The sequence below is a fragment of the Triturus cristatus genome, chromosome 8, assembly GCF_964204655.1.
Source record: "Triturus cristatus chromosome 8, aTriCri1.1, whole genome shotgun sequence".
In the NCBI taxonomy this organism is placed as follows: Eukaryota; Metazoa; Chordata; class Amphibia; order Caudata; family Salamandridae; genus Triturus; species Triturus cristatus.
This window is the reverse complement of record NC_140591.1, coordinates 364,147,070-364,160,009: the sequence shown is the minus strand read 5'-3', so window position 1 is coordinate 364,160,009 and position 12,940 is coordinate 364,147,070. Positions and strand designations below refer to the sequence as shown.

The 12,940-nt window shown below is 43.8% G+C and overlaps 1 protein-coding gene across 6 annotated transcripts in view; it reads right to left on the bottom strand.

Moving 5' to 3' along the window:
* The window catches only part of NBEA (neurobeachin), a 1,788,010-nt gene that overhangs the window by 1,033,314 nt on the left and 741,756 nt on the right, over nt 1-12,940 (bottom strand). The gene's annotated exons all lie outside the window — the stretch shown is intronic.

Here is a 12,940-nt window from a genome sequence, read left to right as displayed (position 1 = left end):
ATACACACCACACATAAACCTTAAGAAAGACATTAGTTAGAAGCCAAGTGACAAGTCCTTTGTTGCTTTCAATGGCAGTATTTACTAATCAAGTTTGTCAATATTGTTGTTAGCTAAAAGCCACAAAAATACATGATAGATTTCATTTTACAATAATAATTCGTGAACCCAAAAAACTATTAAAAATCTTAATATTCATCGCATGAAAAAAAGGCAGCCATGTGAAAATGAAAAGAATACCCCTCCACTTCCTTTATACAAATGTCCTTCTTTAAAACAATTCAGAAAGATTTTAGGAGTACTCCTGGAAAGTTGTGGTGTAAAAAGGAGTGCTTAGGTGCATCACATTTTTACATACAGAATTTCTACACGGTAAACTTTTCCACAAGTGGGAATTCGATGCAAATGTGAAATAGAACATTTAAATGTTTTTGGTTTCTTTATAGGGAAATAATTGTTGACATTGAGAAACCCCTTCCCCGATGAACCCAGTCATTTTCTGAGTACTCTTGTCCAGTTCTCACTATGGAATCACAATCACTCCTCACGTAAACATTGTGAACTTGCCAGAATTTCCAGGGTTGGAAACTTTCTGCAGATGGCTGGTGAACACCCTAAACATAGAAGTCTGTCACTGTACAACCCTGGTCCAGGTGAGCGCACCCAAACATATCCAACTCTTCCTCCATTACACTTGTGTGTGTATAAATACACTGAGTGTGGAATATTTTGTGCACCACTTCGATGTGCACAATGCTTTCAGGATCAGCACTGGAGCTTTTGAAGATAAATTGTGTGTCTTAGTGCTAATTACATTTTGCGTTACTTGTAAAATAAAGCATAGTTAAAGCCCTCTTGAAAAGCCAAGAGGACGAAGATAACACACTACTACATGGTTCATTTACCTCAATCCCAGCATGCCTCCTGAAAGCCATCCTACATGCCATTGAGGCAAAACAATATGGTCCGATCATACATCCACTGTGTTTTTTATAAATAATTCCCAGAGTAAAGGTGATATCACCTTTAAAGCCATTTATTGTAGCTCTCCCACTGGAAGAACCAGACCCACCACAAGCCATACCCTTCTCCGACTGACCATCTCCAAAGTAAAACCAGCCTTTTCCTGCACAACCCTAAGAGCCTGGAAGTCTCTTTCAGGCAATGTTTGCCATCCTACAGATATTTTCACCTTCACAAAAGGTCTAAACAAATTCTATTCAACTCCTTCCCCAGGTCTCATCACGCCAATCTACCACTCGTCAAAGTTATTTCTCGTGTTCCTTCGCACGTCCCCTGAATTCGTGCAAATTTGTAGCCTCCCCCACGGGCCACACACTCAAAAGCTCTCCGCAACCCTTTGGACTACGTTGCTCCACAGCAATACTTTGCAATAAATAAAACACTAAATAAACAAGCATTGACCAAGTCAATAGGTCTTAACTTTGGGGTTTCTTGGCTTTGCCAGTGCCGTTTGGCGATGCTCTACAGCATCAGGGTTTTCCGGATAACGTGCAGCACCACCAATAAACAAACAAACAAATAAGTAAATAAAATGCCATTATGATGCAACCGCTGCATCCATGAAGTATGCATGCTCATGTGTCAAAATGCATGTGTGTGCCAGAAGAATGACATGGGTGTCATTTGCTTTCATTTTTTATTTTCTGATCCAAGATAATGGATGGCACTTGGATCGGTAAATCAAAAAATATTTTTTTTAAGTGCAAAAGTGCAATTATTTTTAGACAAAGAAAAGAACCATGGGGGCATAACGGAGGAGTGAATGGGGGAGTTGGTGAATCCAAGGAGTAGAAAACCATTGCACAAGAGAGAGAGCAAAACTGGAATTGAAGAATACATGAGTGGGGTGGGGGGGAGAACACAGGGTGCAGGTTGGGTGGGGGAAAGAAGAACATAGGAGGGGGTATGAACACATGAGAGAGACGCACACAAGGACAAAGCTATTCATTACGAGCCAAGCAAACGAGAGCGATAGATCTTTTGTAACCAGACATCTTGTGTTGTCTGGTAGGCTCAACCTAAAAACAAACAGGCCCTTTCACGTAAATTGTTGTCGGAGCTGCACAGCGCTATAATACTGCACCATGTGTTTTTCACTGTTGAAAGTAGTGTTTTCATAAATAATAATTTAAACAACATATTAAAATACTTCTGAAAGCTTTTATCCCCAACAAATCTGAATGCCAGTGAGACAAACCTGTTTACATGACGTGACGATTACTATCAAGAAAACCTAACATTGCCAGTGCAAATATGTTTACACGATAGGACCCTAAGTGTCATACAACGCCTTCGCATCTCTGAGCAAGCATCCGGATGACCAGTCTACTTTATCAGCAAAAGACTGAAGCGCAACATGCAGGCACACACAATATAGGTGAATGTTTGTGGAAGCAAGGCGAGAAGGTAACAAAACCAAACTCAGGTTAGAATAACATTTATATTATTAATCAGAAATGTCCACAATTACTGGGTGAAAAATTATACCTAAATAAAAGTGTAAAAACCAAATTCAAAATAAAAGACATTTTATGTAGAACCTGCCACCGATCATGATCCCTTCTCTTCCTTTGCTCCCATTACGCAAGATCAAATCAGCAGACTTATCCTTACTACCAAGTCTGGCTCCCCCTTAGACCCCTGCCCTCCTTCAGTGATGGCTAACCTTAGCGAGGTGATCTCTTATCCACTTATGAAAATCTGTGACACCGCATTTCAAACTGGTCACTATCCAGATCTTTGGAAGAAGGCCGTGATCAAACCTCTCCTGAAGAAACCCTCCCTGGACCCCACAGCTCTGGCCAGCTATAGACCAATAGCGTGTCTCCCCTTTCCTGCCAAAATATGCAAATCTCTGATGAATAAACAACTCTCAGAGTTCATCGATACTCACCAACTTCTCGACGAAACGCAGTTTGGCTTTAGGAAAGGTCATGGAACTGAGACCGCTTTAATAAAAGCTTCAGATGAGATTAGAGCCATTATGGACCAGGGAGGTGCGGCTGTCCTGATTCTGCTGGATTTGTCCGCAGCCTTTGACACGGTCGACCATGATATTCTGGTCGACCGTGTCACAGCCCTGGGGATAAACGGTATGGCTAGAAATCTCATTTCATCTTTTCTTGCCTACCGTACCCAGACAGTGAAGTTGGGTAACTTCTATTCTCCTGTCTCTGCACTCCCCTGTGGAGTCCCACAGGGCTCCTCGCTAAGTCCAACGCTATTTAATATCTATGTAGCAGACTTAGCGAGGGTAATAAAGGCCCATGGGCTGCGACTTACATCCTACGCAGATGACACCCAACTGGTTCTGGCAATACACAAGGACGGCCCAGCGGTGGCAGCTAATTTCCAAAGCGCCATGCTTGCTGTCAGTACCTGGATGTCCTCCAACTGTCTGAGGCTTAACTCGGACAAAACCGAGGTCATGACCTTTGGTAATCTCTCCCCGGTTTGGTCTTCTGCCTGGTGGCCTGACCAGCTGGGCTCTCCTTCTGTCCCAGTTGATAAGGCCAGAAACCTGGGAGTCATTTTTGACAGCAAGCTGTCATTCAACCTTCATGTCAACAAGGTTGTGTCATCTGCGTTCTTTATTTTAAAGAAAATTAGGAAAATACTGCCTTACCTTCCCACCTCAGCTGGGAAGACCCTGGTCTCTACCCTAGTGTTTTCTAAAATCGATTATGGGAATGCCCTCTTCCTTAATACTCAGAAACTCGTTCTATCTAAGTTGCAGTCCATACAAAATGCTGCTGCAAGAATTCTTCTTGACATCCCCCGCCGCCAGCCAACTACTCCAGCCATTCGTCACCTGCATTGGCTAAGAGTAGAGGGCCGCATTAAATTCAAGGCCCTCTGCATTGCCTATAAGGCAGTGCATGGCGTCGGTCCAAAGTTTCTGATTGAAGCATTCCAGTTGTATAGCCCCAAGAGACAGCTGAGATCCGCCAACTCCTGCCTGCTTCCGTTACCTCGCACCAGAACGGCAACCTGGGGAGACAGGCGCTTCCTGGTTGCCACACCTAAACTCTGGAACCTTTTGCCACTCACCATAAAAACTGCCCCCAATTTGATAAGCTTTCGTAGGCTCTTAAAGACATGGCTGTTCAATCAGTAATCCTGCGGCTTGGTCTCTCGTTTTCTGTCACATGCGCCGAGACACCTTCGGGTATTTGTTTGCGCAATAAAAATCGTGAAATAAATAAATAAATAAATAAATAAAAACAACAACCGGAGAAATCTGTTTTCCAGTTCTACAGCAACCAACATAGAGCAGGAGTACACCTCTGGCGAAGGCAGCAGGAGACTCCTCCAGGGGGTGTGGACCAAAAGGAAACGAGGATATGGAAGTAATATCTGAAAAAATGTAGATGGAGTTGCCAAGGGGCATAAAGGTAGACTAAGGGCCGAAAAGGTCGAAGAAAACGCGCCCCAACACCACAAAAAGGCATCAGCTGAAGGGTAAGTAATGATGGAGACGGAGAGAAACCAGAACAAGAGGAACCACAAAATAAATGCACAAAATACATATCGGGTGCCCATAAAATGGGGAAATGAAAATTTGGTTGCTACCCTATTTTTTGTCTCTCTCTCACCCCTCCCAATTACAAAGAGCAGCACATTTAGAAGACGGCACTGAAACCAGGAGTAACAAACCTAGGGAAAACATGCCTGAAGGGCATTAACAAGGCTGGTTGGCTCGCCAGGTGAATCACGTCTTGCCTTGTATGATGACGAATACGAGAGAAACAGTTTTGCAGGTGGGTCGCCACATCTGTTTATATCAGGCTTCCTTTCCTCTAGATTCTTGTACAACAATAACAAATATCCTCCGCGCATCTTATGAACTTTTTTTTTTTTAAATAAAGATATGCATGGAGATTACTTTCAGTTTCAGGTGCTGAGAGTACACTGTGTGCTCGAGTCCTCTTATAACTAATTGACGCATAGAAAATAGGTTTAAACTAAAATCTAGCAACAAAAATAAACATGCAGTATAAGTACAGATTCTCCAGACAGGCTACAAATACAAAATAGCTGGGGCATTGCTAACTTAAAGAAAGCGGACGGTGATAGTTATTTTTTTATTCTAATAAATAAAGCGTCATCGCAGAAAACATTCCTAGAGCCTTTTCATGTTTCACAATTTTGATGTCATTTATTGAAGTGCAGAGCAACTGCATATTTAACAAAGCGGAGTGATTTTACTATTTAAATCAATGCAACTGAACTGAAGGAACATGAAAAAAGACTCTTCAAAGCGAAGGGACGGCAATATTCAGAGGTCGCTCTATTAGTCTGTTCTAAAGTCTACAGTTCGGGCAGCTTGGTTTTGTGATCTAGGTCTACAATGCCTTCTGGTGGCCACTGGAGGAACTGCTGGTTGCTAAAATGAGCACAGTCTATGAATTTCCTTTTCAGTTCGTGCGAGCCACAAAGATAAAAGCAGTTTATAAAACTGGACTTTCAAATTCTCTGTGTAAACAACTACAAGGTGCATAAGCGCTAGATCAGAAAATTCCCTGCGCTAACCAGCTCAGCTTAACCAGGACACATTTTGTGTCTAATATATGGTGTGTTTGAGAAGCTGTATAAAAACCAAACGCATTAAAGGATTTACTATTTAGTTCGTTTGAAGAAGAAAAAAATATAACATAAAAGGAACTGTTTAAAAATAAAAAAAATACAGGAAACAAAAAAAGTATTACCTTTCAATGAAACTACACGACGTCCTTTGAATGACAGGCTGCCTTTATATAGTGCAGGTTAGTAAGGATGTTACATAGGAATTTTAATTCAACCACCAATTACCTTTGAAGGCCATGGCTGGAAACGTAAGCAACTTAGACACACTGTGCAAGGCTGTGATACTGTACAGGGCCACTGTGCAGAATACCACTCAAGCTAACATGAAAGGCAGGTGCGCCGATTCAGTGTGAGGTTATCAAATCAAGAGGTGGGAAGAATTCCCATTCAATAAGCAAAATACAGGAATTTCATAGAATTGGGGATGATCTGCTTGTACGTGGGCATAAAACCTCCCAAAAAGCAGTTGTTTTTACAAGCACTGTGAGCAGGTGGACAATGTTTTACCTTATCCCAAACAGCATGAAACTAAATACATTGCCAGGACCTCTGGCAGTACACGCAAACCAACTTCACCCAGCAGTGAAGTCTCTGTGCCATGGGAGCCTGCAGGGTCCTCCGGCAAGTGTCACACACAAGCTCGCCTGCGGGAAAAGTTGTTCTGTGTAAGCTCGTAGGGGCTGACCTTTATGCTAACCTAATGGAGTGGAATAGAATTAAATTACACTGATAGAGTACATATTCACCCATGAAGGGTATTGTGGTGCTAGAAAACAAAACAGAAACAAACCATCCAGCAAAAGGCATTAAAACAGAACATAGAAACTGCTTAACACAAGAGGTATGTTTTTAATGGGAAACAGCCTTTACAACGAGGTTTTTACCTCGTTGTGCCTTTACCACGCATTTTTTAGCATGCATATTTTTACCACGTCCATGACTTTACAACGCATGCTTTTACCATGCATTAAAGGTACGTTGGGAGGCGTAGGGAGTCACTCCCCACAAATAAATTGATTAATATATAAAAACAACATAATGGCATGAGTTGTAAAAGCATGTTCATGGTAAAAAAACATGGGTGGTAAAAATGCTTGTTAAAGGTATACGATGTCTTTACCTGCGTTGTACGGTCGTACAACCGTTTTTAACACTTTCCTAAACAGAACTAATTGATTTGATCCAAGATAGGACACATTTCTACCTTCAACCCTAGATTCCTTTATGGCTGGTACCGAACACAGTAATTGAGAGTGAGAGTGAAGATGTTATGATGATTTATATCGCTGAAAATGAGTGGCTGGTGGCAATTTCTCCAAGCCATTAAAGATATTCATTCAACACAGGGCTTTTAAAGACCACTTTCTCTTTGACGCACAGCCAATATGGGGTGATCCTAGCCTGTGAAACATGGTCCTATTATATCAACCCATATCCAACTCCGATTGCCAAAAATTAGATTTTATGTCAGAACATGGAGGCTAACATTATGCAAATCTAATTTATTGCCTACTCACAGCAGCAACAATTGAAAGAATTCAGAACTTTTAAAACATTCTCGTAAGGTATAAAGTCCAGTAACGTGCAATCATCTTCCTTCTTTGTTGCTGCTGCTCACAAGATAAGTACTCTCCATTTTACTCTCTTGTGTAAAGTTTTTATTGTGTGCTTTATTACCACCCACCACCCTTCCATGGGAGGGACATTTATGTATTGTTCGTTTCCCCTGCCCGAGTTGTTGCCTGTGGGCTTATTTTTTAACTTTAGTTTTCCTAACCTTTATTTACAATTGTATGCTTACAGTACTTCCCACTTTGGTTAAATATGTGTCGCTATGCGCTTGGGAAGCATGTCAGCACTAGTACCTTATGGAATTGAAGCAGCCTTGTTTGCTTATAAATAGCTCCAGGGATCTGGCAGTTGGTGATCAGGTTTGTTTAAAAGTGCAGCCGGATGGCGCTTGCGCTGTGCTCTAAGTAGACAACGGGGGTGCGCCAGCCCTTCGGTGGCCACCGCGCGCCTGCTCTGGCCAAGGCTACTTGCTTCTGCCCCAGGCCTAGAGCAACGCGCACTACAGTAAGTGCTTGTCTGGTGGTGCCCCCTCCCTCAGGCATCCCTGGTGCGGCTTGTGTGTTTACAGCACATCGGTCCTTTCATATCCCCTTCCCTGCATCCCCTTGTGTGGCACGACTCAAAGAGGAAGTAGACGAAACACAACAAAGAACAAAAAAACCCAAGAAGAAAGTGTCCTAGCGGCTCACCACGCACAGGACGTGCACCTCAGCAGCCATTTTAACAAATTGGGATTGCATTACTGTAAGCAATGGAGGCAGCCATTTTAAACTGTTGGCAATTACGAATTAACACTCCCTGAGAACTGTGGCAGTTGTAGTCTGTTTTATTATTTCCAACTGCTATTTTTCCACATGGCTGCCTCCTCACTCATCTTTTCCCACTCTTGTCTAGGCTAGCTTGGTTTAGCTTTGTTTCTATTGCATTAGTTGCTTGGCCTTTTTATTACTGCTTCCCTGGATATCCTGCTGTAGCAACATATCTGAGGAACAACTGGATGTCAGAATTTTGGAAAGTCTAGAGGATATGGATAATAGGGCTCTTGGGAAATTGATGGGGTCACTAGATGACACCATCAATAAGAAGTTGGAGGCCTTTTCTAAAAAGGGTAAGATTTTAAAGGGCACTGAGCAGCCTGAAGTCTCTGGATGGGCAGGTAAGACCCAAAGGGAAAGGTCTTCAAATGACAGCTTGGCTAAGAAAGCAAAGAAATCAAAAAATACAGGTGAGTATTTTACATATGGGAGTGTTGTTTTCAGGATCAGTGCCTCGGGCACTATGGATGAGCAGGAAAATGGTTCAGAAGTTCCAATTTGCATTGACAGTGGTGAGGCTTTTGAGCCGGAGATTGATCTCTCTTATTCCTCTGATTTTGACTCTGACCACGAGGACACAGAGGTCAGAAGAAAGGGAACATTAGAAGAGGCATCCATGGCCTCGGGATCCACGATGGGTATTGTTGAGCCCTTGGGGGGGGATATGTTTTATCCCCTTCTAATTGAGCACCCCATATCCTCTGATTAGGCAGCATCTCAACATGTCACTGATTATATCACTTCTGGCTCAGCAGTTAGATCCCTAAGGAAGTAAGATCTTGTTTGTGCCCCCGCCCTTCCCTCCCTGATAAGGTTGCGATGACCCCAGAACTGGATGCCAAAGTAGTGACATTTATTAACAAAAGTGGCAAGGATCCAAGGACAAGGGCTTGAAGTCCAGTTGTGTCCCTGCTGGACACAACTGGTCCTTAGACCAAGATATTTGAGATGGCCGAGGTCGCCTACCTCAATGACACACTAGTCAACCTCAAAGAGTTGGGCCAGTGGGGCCAAAGGTCCGTCTGTCTCCTGGAGAATGTGAACACTGCTCTCTCCAATAAGAGAAGGAAGAGCTGCCTCCTCAAGATCGATCCCAAGTTGTTCGAACTGGTGGGCAAGGAAGGGGGTCCTTCCTCTCATGGACATCTCTTCTCTTCATTAAGGACATGGCCAAGTATCTATGAGTTTTTAGCTTCATACAAAAATTGCAGCAGGACATCAAGAGGGTATTCAAGGACAAGGTTTTTGGTAGGGCCGGGAGAATGAGGGGTCAGTTCCTCGGATGAGGTCAGGCTTCATCAGACTCTTCTTGGGGCGTGGCAACAGGTTCGCCCAGGAGAGCTTTGGTTCCCACTAGGGCTTCTATCCCAGGAGACAAAGGTTCTGTGGCAGGTCCTCCAGAGGAGATCGTAGGCACAGAGAATGTTCTGCAGGTAAGAGTTTTGAAAGACCCTTCATATACCCCTATAAAGGTGGGAGGCAGGTTGGCCCAATTTTGTGAGAATTGGAGGCTGGTGACATAGGATCCCTGGGTCATGGACACTGTCAGGGGATACAAACTGGAGTTTCTAGACTCCCCAGGTCAGGTGAAGACACCTCAGGAAATTAAATTCTCAGAGTAAGATTCAAGGTTGGTGATGCAAGAAGTAGTAGACTTGCTGGTCAAATGAGCTATTCGGGAAGCATCAAACTCCAAGACATGTTTTGTCCGCAATATTTTCCTGGTTAAAAAGAAAGACAAAGGGTATGAGACCAGTGATAAACTTGAAGTAAACGACTGGGTGGTCTACCACCAGTTAAAAATGGAGGGTAGTTAGAAATAGGGGTCTCAAGTTGGCAGTCGCTTGCACCCTGTCCAAGTAGGGAACCGTTCTTCTAGTCAGGACAAGTGAGTTACTCACTTTAGATAACCCCTGCTCACCCCATTGGTAGCTTGGCAAGAGCAAACAGGCTTATCACAAAGGCAATGTGTACATTATTTGTACCCAAACATACAGGAACACTGAAAACAACACAAATGGAGACCTCACTAGTTAAGAAAAATAAAGTATTTTTATCTAAACCAAACAAGACCAAAACGACAAAAATCCAACATAGACAACTCAAAATATGACTTTTAAAATGAATAAAGCAAATCTGTCCATAGCAAACTATGGGTGTGTGATTTGTAACATGCAATACCTCAAATTTGTCAAAATTCCAAGGCCAAAAACAGACGCTGAGGAGGGAAGCCACGGATAACACAGTGATGCGTTAGTTCCTGAGTCCTTGGGGAGGTGACGCAGCACTTCTGCTGCACGCAGGAGAAGTCATACATCGAATCTGGACTGTAGAGGAAAGTGAGGCATAGATTCCAAGATGGTACTGGTCTGCAGGCCCTCCGATGCCGATGCGTGGTGCACAGGTACGATGAGAGGAAATCCGGGGCACGCTGGAGGTCGATGAGGCAGTGGGAAAAAGGCGTGGCGTTGATTTCTTCAACTGCGGTCCCACGATGCGTTGTTTCTTTCAGCCGCACAGCAGGGCCTGAGTCTGAGTGGTGATCTCAGGCTTCAGAGGTCGGTGCACTGGACTTGGCGTGCAGTGGATTTTTCAGCCTCTGACAGGCGCTGCATCGATTCTTCAGCCGCACGGTGGCAAGGAATGGAAATTCTTCCCACACTGTGGTGCTGTGTCGGAAAAACAGGCGCTGGAAGGGCGCGGCATCAATTTAAAGGTTTCTTTAGTTCTTTGCAGGAGAAGCAACCTCCAAGGGCCCAGCACTTGAATTGGAACCACAAGACAGGTCAGAACTCCCAGCAATGAAGTTCAAGGATGCTACAGGTGTAGTCTTTGTGTCCCTGAGACTTCAGGACAGTAGGCAAGCTCTGCCTCAAGCCCTTGAAGATCTCCTTTCAGAATGATACCACAGCAGGGCAAAAGTTTTAGTCCTTTTCTCTGGCCACAGACAGAAGCAGCAACTGCAGGCCATCCCCCCAACAAAGCAACACACAGCAAAGGGGCAATACTTCTCCTAGCAGCTCTTCTTCTTGGCAGGGTCCTCTTAGTTCCATAAGTGATCTAAAGTTCTGAGGTAGTAGGTCCAATACGTATACCCCATTTTCTCTTTGTAGTCTTTGTTTCCAGAGTCTCTGAGCTAAGTAAAAACCAGTTCTGTTCTCCCTGATCCAGCTTTACTACAGGAGATGAATATTGCATAGTGCAGAGCAGACACAGCCTATTCAGGTGCTAGTGAAAAGTCTTCCCACAGCCTATTCAGGTGCTAGTGAAAAGTCTTCCCACTACTCTAAATTCAGAAAGGTCTATTAAGCCTGATGTGAGACACACAGGAAAGTCAGGACACACCTCAACCCCTCCAGTGACTGTCTAGAGTAAATGCACATCCCCAGCTCCTGACACTCCAAAACCAGACAGTGAGTACACAAAGAGGCAGAGGCACACAGGATGGTTAGAGAATTTTTTTTAAAGTGGCATTTTCAAACACACAATGTAAAAACTACCTTTACTAAAAGGTATGCTATTTGATTCAGAGTTCAGTGAGCCTAAACTCCAATTATCTAGCTGTTGCCAATTGAAGGTTATAGATGTGCAATGTTACAAGGTATCCCCAATGATAGCCTTTGGGAGAGCTAGTCCTTGCAAAAGCGACAAACGAAATTGGCAGTATTTCACTATCAGGACATGTAAACCACACCAGTATACATCTTACCTTTCACATATACTGCACACTGCCCATGGGGGCACCTGGGGCCTACCTTAGGGGAGACTAACATATAGCAAAAGGGAAGGGTAGGGTCTGGCAAGTGGGTACACTTGCCAGGTCGACATGGCAGTTTAAAGCTGCACTGATCGCTGCAATGGCAGGCCTGAGACAAGTTTACAGGGCTATTCATGTGGGTGGCACAACCAGTGCTGCAGGCCCACTAGTAGCATTTAATTTACAGGCCCTGGGCACACATCAAGTGCACTTTACTAGGGACTCATCAGTAAATCAAATATGACATTCATGGAGAACCAATCAGAATGACTATTTACACAAGGAGCACCTGTACTGTAGCACTGATCAGCAGTGGTAAGTGCCCCGAGCACTTAAACCAGCGCAAACAAAGTCCACCATAACATCAAAAATACAGGACGTAGAGGCAAAAAGACAGGGAAAACCATGCCAAGGATGCAAGGTTTCCCTTTCTGCAGGATTGGAGGGGTTTAGTGCCCTATGCTTTTCCGCCGTTTGCCAAGCGTGCTTCTGCATGCATGCAGATGCGGGGAAACGCAGTGGTGCTAACCCCAGTGAGGAGGTCACAGCTCTGGTTTCCAATCAAGTTAGACATGGCCGTAGAGTTCCCTACCCTAGTACCGATGTTCTGGGATCCTAGGATCAGGGAGAGAATTTCATTCTCTAGAGGAACAGGGCTGCCTCGTTTGAACGGTTTAGAGGATTTCAGGAGACAGTGGAAAATCCCAGGGCTTTCTGCAGATGCTTTGCGACTCATATCAGAGTTGTGGGCATCTAGAACAAGGAAAGCATATCAATTGACTTGGAAAAAAAGGGTTTGTTGGTGTATTCAACAGAATTATGATCCTGTTTCAACTGATTTAGTACATGTGGTTAACTATCTAACGGAGTTGTTAGGCTCGGGTTTGTCCTACAGAACAGAACTGTGAAAGTCTACAGGTTGGCTATAGTGGCCAGACATTCTTGGCAGATGGTGTTTCTGTTGGCCAGAACTTCCTGATTAAAAATAATCATGAGTAGTATGTGGGTACTGAACTCACCTACAGAAAAGTAGACTTCTTTATGGGAAATTAGGGACATCTTCCAAGTTTTAACAAATTGGGGTGAAAACTCTAGCCTGTTGTTAAAACATATTTCTTACAAACTGAGGGATGTACTATGCTTGGTGTCATTTAGGCAGACTGCATACGTAAGGGCCCTAGATGTC